The following is a 9546-nucleotide window of genomic DNA, read 5'->3' as shown; positions in this document are numbered from 1 at the left end:
AGCTTAGTTCTGCCCTCCCCAGTTCCTGTCTCACCCCTGGATCTGTTTGCATCCTTCTCTGGGGGAAACTGCTTCATCCTCTCCAAGAGCTTTGAAGAAAAAGTCCCCAACGTCTTGATTTTGTTTTTAGACTGTCAGGAACAAGGGCAAGGTGATTCTCTTGGGAGAAGACAATTCCCACCGGGTGTCCTGGCCCCCGATTCCACCCAGAATCTGCCTTTTTAGATTCCTGAGTTTCTGCTCTCTGTGCGTGTTCCTCCCAGGTAAGCCAAGAGCTGGGCACACTTAAAAAACAAAACAAAAACCTTGAACTGTGGAGCTAGGTCAGCAGTTAAGACTGCTTTCTGTTTTTGCATAGGACCTGAGTTCGGTTCCCAGCACTCACATGGTGGTGGCAGCGCACGACCCTTTAACTTCAGTTCCGGGGATCTGACCCCATCTTCTGACCTCTGTGGATGCTGCATATCCATGGCACACACACATGCAGGCAAAACACTCAAGAATATAAAATAATCAAAACAAACAAAAATGTAAGCCCTTAATGATCTGCAGCTAACTAAACCTGCCAGATCTCAGTCCTCATGGGGCCTGGTATATAATGGCTATGAATAGCAGCCTCAGTGGTAGCGAATATAGCCTGTTCCCTAAATGGGTTTCCCTAAGAAATCTTGGATACAGTTTTCTGGTGGATCCCAATGCTGTCCCCAGAATGGGCTCCAGACAGGTAGGTACCTTTGAGAAACTCCAGGGTACAGTGGTTACGGTTCATAGTGACAAGGTCATTATGTTTATTTGTCCCAACTTGCAGGAAAAGGAAGGTGTGATTGAGGCCTTTAGCAGGTTTTCCGTGCATCATGAAACTAGGTTTCTCCACTGATGCAGTAAGTCAGATGAATTGTAAAAACAAAAGAGTAAGTATATTTGAGCAAAGCAACTCCCAGGTGAGCCCTCAGCCCCAGAGATTGGGGTTGGAGAAGTAATGTGGCTGAACGAAAACAGGGAGTTTATATACTTTGTAAGCAGGAGTGATGATGTGTCCTCCACAAGTTGAGTTTCTGCCCATGTATGGTCAAATGGTAACCACTAGGTGGGGTCTTAGGTGACTAGCAACTTCAAGGGAAGAGCTTCCACAGCTGCCAAGAATATGGAACTGGGCTTTTTGGCACCCATTCTCTGTTGGAGATTCTCTGAGAGGGTGGGGTTGGAAGAGTGATGAATGAAGTTTTCCGGATCAAGCAGGAGTGAACTGGAGGTTACAGCCAAACAGCCCTGCCCCAAATAGAACCACATTCAAACTTCTGCACCTCAGAGAAGCAGAGTTCCATCAAAGTTAATCCAGATGAATCTGAAGAGATGGTAGTTGAGAAGTGGTTCATCCTTGATGGCTGTAGACTCAAATATAGCCCCAGTCAGTGCCCCTAGAAAAGCGGGGAGCCTTCCATTTGAGGACTACCACTATGCTGAGTCCCATACCCCATCAAACATGTTCCGTGATACTCTCGCAAACAGTACCCAAAAACTAAATGCAGGTGTGGCAACACTGGTGATCACAGGACTTCTTGGAAGAACTAAGGCAGGAGAACTATATAGTAAGTTTGAGGTTAGCCTGGTCTGCATGAGTCTCTGTCTTTCAAGGGACACAAAGGAGAGTCAAAGGTGTTCTAGGCTTCTTGGGCCAAGGCCTGTCATCCTGGCACTCAGGAGGAGTAAGAGTTTGAGGCCAGCCTGGATTTGTCTCCAAAAAACAAAGGCTAGAGATGTAGCTCGAAGGTAGAGTGCTTGCCACCACTGCCACACAAATGTCCCAGGTGACTCCTTGTCACTGCCCATCCAAGGTATGCTTTCTTGCATACTAAGCACCCAGGTCACAGGTATGCACCGCCACATGCAGCTTACAGGATGTTAGGGATCGACCCAGAGTTTTATGCACTGTAGGCAAGCTCTCTACTAACTGAGCTACAATCTGCAGTCTGCACCAGCCCTGCTTTAAATACTTTGAAAAATTATTGCTGTGGGCGATGGTGGTGCACGCCTTTAATTCCAGCACTTGGGAGATGGAGCCAGGCAGACCTCTGTGAGTTCTAGGACAGCAAGCCTATTTACACAGAGAAACCCTATCTTATAAAATCCAAAAAAAAAAATATTGCTATGTGTACATAAACATGTATAAGCCTGGCATTTGTTGGGAGGTCAGGGAAAAGTTTTAGGCGCCAGCTCATGCCTTCCATAATGTTGGTTCCAGGGATCAAATTCAGGTCTTCCAGCTTGACTTCGAGTGCCTTACTCCATCTCTTTGTGATGTCTTTTTGATGCGTAAGCCATAGGTACTCATCGAAAGGACACTGTACACCAGCTACATGTTATTTTATAATTTGCAACCTGCCTACTCATCCAGCAAAAACCAATCCTGTTTCTTTCTTGACTTCCAGATTATCCTAACTCCAAAAGGACCCCAACTCTCACCTTCCACTGACAGGGAAGGTCTGTGTTGATTAGTTTTTTGTTGTTTTTTTTTTTTTTTTTGGTTTTTGTTTTTGTCGGTTTGACACAAGCTAGAGTCATCTGAGAAGAAGGAACCTCAGTTGTGAAAATGCTCCTATCTGATTGGCCTGTAGGCAAGCTATGGGACATTTTCATAATTGCTAATTGATGTGGAAGAGCCCAGCCCACTGTGAGCAGAGCCATTCCTGGGCAGGTGGGCTGGGGCGTATAAGAAAGCAAACTTAACGAGCCATGGTGGTGCCGTAAGCAGCTCTCCTTTATGGTCTCTCAGGAGTTCCTGCCTCCAGGCTTCTGCCTTTAGTTCCTGCTTTGACTTTCCATCAGGGTGAGTTACAACTGTAAGCTGTCCTCCCTGAGCTGCTTTTGGTCATGGTGTTTGCCACAGCAATAGAAAGCTAACTAGAACAAGGCCCCTCTTCTCGGCTTTCACCCAGGCAAGACTATCCACTCTATAGTCCCTCTCTCTGTCCGAAGCACTGGGGTCACCAGTCCCCAACCAATGAATATTTGTTGAGCACTTGAAAGAGCTTCCTGTGAGTAGAGTTTTCCCTTCAACATCTGTCTAAGAGTGCTCCTCTGCTGAGGCCTCTTCTCATTTTTTGAAATCTTTCTAGAAAGATTCATTTTTGTTATTTTAAAATCTCATGTTCATTATTTTAAATTTTACTTGTATTATTTTATGTGTATGAATATTTAGCCTGCATGTATGTCAGTGTACCAAATGTGTGCCTGGCGCACACAGAGGCTAAAAGTGGACATTAGATCCTCTGGAACTGGGGTTGCAGATGTTTGTGAGATGTCATGTAGATGCTGGGAACTGAACCCATGGAGAGTAGAGGGGTCAGAGCCCTCTGGAGCTAGCGTTGTAAGCTGCCTTGTGGGTGCTGGGAATCAAACTGGATCAGCAAGTGCTCTTAACTGCTGAGCCATCTTTCCAGCCCCATCCTCCTCCTCCTTGGGGGTTCTGAGAATAGAACTCGGGGCTTTGCACACGTAGGAAGCGCTCTACTGAGTCAGGTCTTCAGTTCTGTGCTGTGGGACAATGATCTTTTATCCTGTCACTTGTATTGTTTTTAATAAAATGCTGATTGGCCAGTAGCCAGGCAGGAAGTGTAGGCGGGGCGACCAGGCAGGAAGTAGAGGTGGAGCAACGAGAATGCTGGGAAGAGGGAAGCTCAGTCTGCAGTGGTCACCCAGACACAGAGAAAGCCAGACACAGAGCAAGCAAGATGTGACTGCCTTGCCGAAAAAGGTAACAAGTCACGTGGCTAACACAGACAAGAGTTATGGGCTAATATAAGTTATAAGTTAATAAGAAGCTTGAGCTACTAGGCCAATCAGTTCATAATTAATGTAGACCTCTGTGTGATTTATTTGGGACTTACTGACCGGATAGGACAGAAACCTCAGTCAACAGTTCTGCTTTTGTCCTTTGTTTCTGTTTTCACATCCACAGTTTTTTGTAGCCTACACTTGTTCCAGAGTCTCTACATAAGGGAGGATGACCTTAAATCCCTAATCCTCCTGCTTGACCTCCCCAGTGCTGGGATTACAGTGTTGCCCACCACGCCTAGTCTGTGTAGTGCTGGGGATCAAAAATAGGGCTTTGTGCATGGTTGGCAAACAAGCTACTAAAAAAACCAGTCACATACCCAGCCCTGTTTTGAATCTTTTTAATATTGAAGCCACAGCTGATCATTGAGGACACACCGGAACGTAAGTACTATGAACAAATCATACGCTGTTCCTTGGAACCAAAGACAGCCATGTTCCACTTTTCTTCCTATTTCCTGCCTCTCCTGTCGGCCGACCTCTAAAGGCTTTGGGTTTTAGTGGCTTTCCTTTCCTTTTTCTTATTGGAAGCTTTTGATACGAGACTATTATTTTTTCCCACTTTTATTTATATGTTTAGCCAATATTTCTTGGTTTTTAGATTTTTTTTAATTGGCAAAAGCAGGCACACTTATAGTATACAATGTGCTATTTTTAAATGTGTGCGCATTGTGGATGGCCAAATCCAGGCAATTAACATGATTACTTCATGCATTTGCTTAACATGTATTCATGCTAAGAAGACTTGAAGTCCATTTGCTTCTAAATCTTTTTAAAAGTTAGACATTTTATTACTGCATTGCCTATTACAATGAGAAATTTATAATTTAAACTGTTTATTATTATACATAATAAATGATGTATTATTATTTGTACATCAGTTGTGCAAATAATGGCTTTTATTGTGCTATTTTCATCCATGCATAAGTCATGTGTGTACGGTGTGTAGGTATATATACATGTAATAGAATCTTGTAAAGCCCAGAGTGACCTGTATAGCTGAGGCTAATCTTGAACTTTTTATGATTTCTTTTTATTTTTAATAATGGGTGCATGTGCACGAACATGTGCTTGTATGCATATATGGGTGTGTGTATCCACATGTGTGCAAGTACCTGAAGAGGCCAGAAGAGGGCGTTGGCTCCCTTGAAGCTAGAACAACATGCAGTTGTAAGCTGTCTGATGTGAGTGCTGGGAACTGAACTCAGGTTGTTCGCAAAAGCATTTATGTATTTTTGTTCACTGAACAATCTCTTCAGCACTTTGGAGTTCTTGAACTTTTGATCTTCCTGCCTCTGTCTCTCAAAAGCTAGGGTATGCATCTCCTTCCTGAGTCCCCTTAGAAATCTTCTAGGGTGCAGCTGGGCAGTAGTGGCACACGCCTTTAAACCCAGCCCTCAGAAGGCAGAGGTAGGAGGATCTCTGTGAGCTCAAGATCATCCTAGTCTATACAGTGAGTTCTAAGACAGCCAGAGTTACAGTGAGAACCTGTCTCAAACAAACAAACAACAAAACCAAACCAAAAGCACAGTCTGACGGTGAAGACAGAGAGAAGACTCAGCTGTGGTAGTACATAGGGGCAAATTGTCAGCTACAGGGCTGGAGGGAGTCTGGGAAAAGCTTCTCTGTGGACATGTAGGATTTACCAAGATAAGGGGAAACTAGGGAGACATTGTGGAGACAGAAATTTAACTTGGGGGCAGAGTTGACTCACTTGGTCTTTTGTCCAGAGTCCACCTTTTAAAGGAGTCTGAGAAAAATGGTTCACTATCTTTGAAGAGCAGAAGAACCTTTAGGTCCTTTGAAGGAAATGCTTCAGTGTATAAGGTTCTAGCACAGATCTTCTTACTGAGCCATGCTCCTTTCCCTCCACCACCTAGTGAGGCAACCCCTGAAGCCAGCAACATGGGGAAAGAGTTTATACACTATTCATAAGAGGAACAAATGTAAGAAGAGGGCTCAGACTAGATTCTCTTTCCAGTGTTGAGGTTGGGATGCCTCAGAGTTGAAAAGCAATGGTTAGAAGTGTGGAGAAGCTGGGCTGTGGTGGTGCACGCTTTTAATCCCAGCACTCGGGAGGCAGAGACAGGAGGATCTCTGTGATTTTGAGGGCAATCTGGTCTACAGAGCAAGTTCCATGACAGCCTCTAACCCTGTCTCAAAAAACAAACAAACAAACAAACAAACAAACAAACAAAGGAATGTGGGAAAGGCAGTGGGAGATGAGGGCGGGGACGGCACCCACCATCCGGACCTGTGCAGAGGACTTCCTGATTCCCTTCTCAACATCTACTAGACAATGACAGCTTTGGCATGAACTGAGGCTAGAGTTGGGTCCTATGATACCAGAAACTCATCTGTTGAATTTTTATAGCTTCACTTGAAGGCACTGGTGACTTCCACAGGTTTGAGCCAAAGACAATTATTTCCAATCCACCACCATCACACTCCTCTTACCCTACTCTACCCTCCCCCCCTTGCCCAAAAAGAAAAAATAGCTAGTTAGAACAATGCTTGTCTAGGTGGTCATTCCTCAGAGATATTTATAGTACAGCAGGCCTGACTCCATTCAGCCTTCCTCAACCTCAGCAATGTGGGCTTGGGTCTCTAGACAGACTCCAACCTTGGGGTAGCCCTCAGGTGCCTTGTTGGCTTTTAGACAAGGTCTCTCAGGTGTCTGCAGCTTGCCAGCTGGGCTAGGCAAACTGGTCATTTAGCTCCATGGGAGTCACCTGTCTCTGCCTCCTTAGCACTGGGATTACAAGGCCACGTCATCATGTCTTTCGTCTTTTTCTAAATGTGGGTTCTAGGATTAAACTCAGTTCTACAGCTTGCATGGTACTTTACTGCCTGAGCTAGTACTGGAGTCCAGGCCTTCAGCTGGAGGCATTTTTGCTAGACTCCCCTCCCAAATAGTTCAAGTGTCTAGGGAGGGTAAAAAGCTCATTTCATTGTGGTGACATTCATGCTAACATTTGAAAAAGTTTCCTTAATCTAGAGAGGATTTGTTCAGGCAAAAGTGTGTGTGCACAAGTGCCAGGTGGTGAAGATGGCTCAGAGAGTGAAGACATTTGTCACACAAGTTTGAGGACCTGAGTTCCTTCCCTAGAACCTGCATAAGGGTGGAAGAAGAGAACAAACTATGACATTGTCTTCTGCACACACACGCACACACACACACACACACACACACAAATAAGTAAAATAAAATTAAGAACACAGCTCTGATATGAAGATACATGCATGGAGCTTGAAGGAGAGATTGTGGGAGGTGGTAAGCGCTGGCCTTGAGGTCACAGACTGAATTAGGTCTTTATCTTGCCAGTGAAGACACAGAATAGACAAACTTTATTTCATTCTTAGAGAGTCTTTTGAAACCAACCGCAGTACTACCAAGGGTGAGAGTGTGCATCAGGGCCAGTCCCAGCACTCAGGATGAGAAAGCAGCAGGATGATGAGTTCAAAGCCAGCCTAGGCCTCACAGTGAGGCCCTGTTCAATAAGCCAAATTTGAACCAGGTGTGGGGAGCACCTGCCCTGCAATCTCTGTCCCAGGATGTGGAGGCAGGGGGTTCAGAATTTCAATGTTTCTTGGGCTTGCTGGTCAACTGGTTTAATCAAATTGATGAACTCCTCATTCAATAAGGGACCCTTACTCAAAAAATAAGGTGGAAATAGTTGGCAATGGCTCAAATATTTAATTCCAACACTCAGGAGACAGAGGCAGGTGGATATCTGTGAGTTTGAAGCCAGCTGGATGTACAGAGCATGTTCCAGGACAGCCAGGGCAACACAGAAAAAACCCTCTCTTGCAAAACCAACTCCCCCAGCAAAAATAAAAAACAAACAAACAAAACCATAGGTGGAGAATGATTGAGGAAGACACTGATGTTGACCTCTGACCTCAACACACACCAGACAGCACACACATACACAAATGAATGTGTTATCAAGTCTAAAACCACCAAGGGGAAACCACAGGCTCAATCCAGTTATAATGAAAAGATTTATTGATTGTTGCTAGCAAAGCAGCAGTCTCTGAGCTAGAGATTGTTGTGGGAAGAGGGGTGAGGGAATGATTTGTTTGTTTTGAGACAATATTTATATGTGTAGCCTTGGTGGTTCTGGAACTCATTATTTTTTAAATTTTTTTATTGATTTTATTGAATTATACATTTTTCTCTGCTCCACTCTGTTTCTCTCCCCTCCCCTTCAACTGTCTCCCATGGTCCCCGTGCTCCCAATTTACTCAGGAGATCTTATCTTTTTCTACTTCCCAATAGAGTAGATCCATGTATGCCTCTCATAAAGTCCTCATTGTTGTCTAGGTTCTCTGGGATTGTGATTTGTAGGCTGGTTTTCTTTGTTTTATGTTTAAAAACCACTTATGAGTGAGTACATGTGATAATTGTCTTTCTGGGTCTGGGTTACCTCATTCAATATGCTTTCTAGCTCCGTCCATTTGCCTGCAAATTTCAAGATGTCACTATTTTTTTTCTGCTGTGTAGTACTCCATTGTGTAAATATACCACATTTTCCTTATCCATTTTTCGGTTGAGGGGCATTTAGGTTGTTTCCAGGTTCTGGCTATGACAAACAATGCTGCTATGGACATAGTTGAGCACATGTCCTTGTGGTATGACTAATTTAATGAAAATGACCACACAACATACCCAAATTTATGGATCACAATGAAAGCAGTGTTAAGAGGAAAGTTCATAGCACTAAATGCCTAGATAAAAAAGCTGGAAAAATCCCACACTAGTGAATCAACAGAACGTTTGAAAACTTTATAATAAAAAAAGAAACAAACTCACCTAAGAGAACTAGAAGGCAGGAAATAATCAAACTGAGAGCTGAAATCAACAAAATAAAAACAAAGAAAACAATGCAATGAGACAAAGGGTTGGTTCTTAGAGAAAATCAACAAAATAGACAAACCTTTATCCAAACTAACCAAAAGGCAGAGAGAGAACATCCAAATTAACAAAATCAGAAATGAAAGGGGGACATAACAACAGAATGGAGGAATCCAGAGAATCATTAGGTCATATTTTGAAAATCTGGAACTCATTCTTTAGACCAGGCTGCCCTCAAATTCATAGAGATCTGCTTGCTTCTACCTCTGGAGTGCTGGGATTAAAGGTGTGTGTCAGTACCACCCAGCAAGAGTTTTCGAGACAAGGTTTCTCTGTGACTTTGGAGCCTGTCCTGGAACTAGCTCTTGAATACCAGGCTGGCCTTGAACTCACAGAGACCCGCCTGCCTCTGCCTCCCAAGTGCTGGGATTAAAGGTGTGCACCACCACCCAGCTAAGGGAAAGATTTTTAAAGACAAAACCCACAAGAAGCCCTTGGATATCTGTACAAACAAGCATTGCCAAGATTAGGTAGTCAAGGTGACCTCAAAATACTCCTTGAATGTCTGCACAAGCAGGTTCCAGAAGCCAAAAACCAGTTAGTCATAGTATAACAAGCAAATAGTTACGGCTGAACATTTCTGGGTGGGGGTCACTGAGGCAGGCTTGCTGGGAACTTATCTTCCAGGAACTGGAGTCAGAGACAAACCACTGGTGGGTACCAGGATGGATGCCTAGCATAAAATGGAGTTTCCTTAGTCATCACAAATGTGTATACACAAAGGAAAAAAAAAGAGAAAGGAATGGAGGGAGGGAGGGAAGGAGGGGGAGGAAGAACCAAACTCAGGTTGCTTT

At 44.0% G+C, this 9546-nt stretch overlaps 1 non-coding gene across 1 annotated transcript; it reads left to right on the top strand.

Annotated features, from left to right (window-relative positions):
* Window positions 1–546: 546 nt before the first annotated feature.
* Window positions 547–680, top strand: LOC113458415. The gene has a single exon (XR_003378803.1). It is a non-coding gene; the product is annotated as a small nucleolar RNA SNORA70 (small nucleolar RNA).
* The last annotated feature ends 8866 nt before the right edge of the window (window positions 681–9546 follow it).

The sequence above is a fragment of the Microtus ochrogaster genome, unplaced genomic scaffold (genome assembly GCF_000317375.1).
Source record: "Microtus ochrogaster isolate Prairie Vole_2 unplaced genomic scaffold, MicOch1.0 UNK21, whole genome shotgun sequence".
Taxonomy (NCBI): domain Eukaryota; kingdom Metazoa; phylum Chordata; class Mammalia; order Rodentia; family Cricetidae; genus Microtus; species Microtus ochrogaster.
This window is presented reverse-complemented; position numbering and strand designations above follow the sequence as displayed.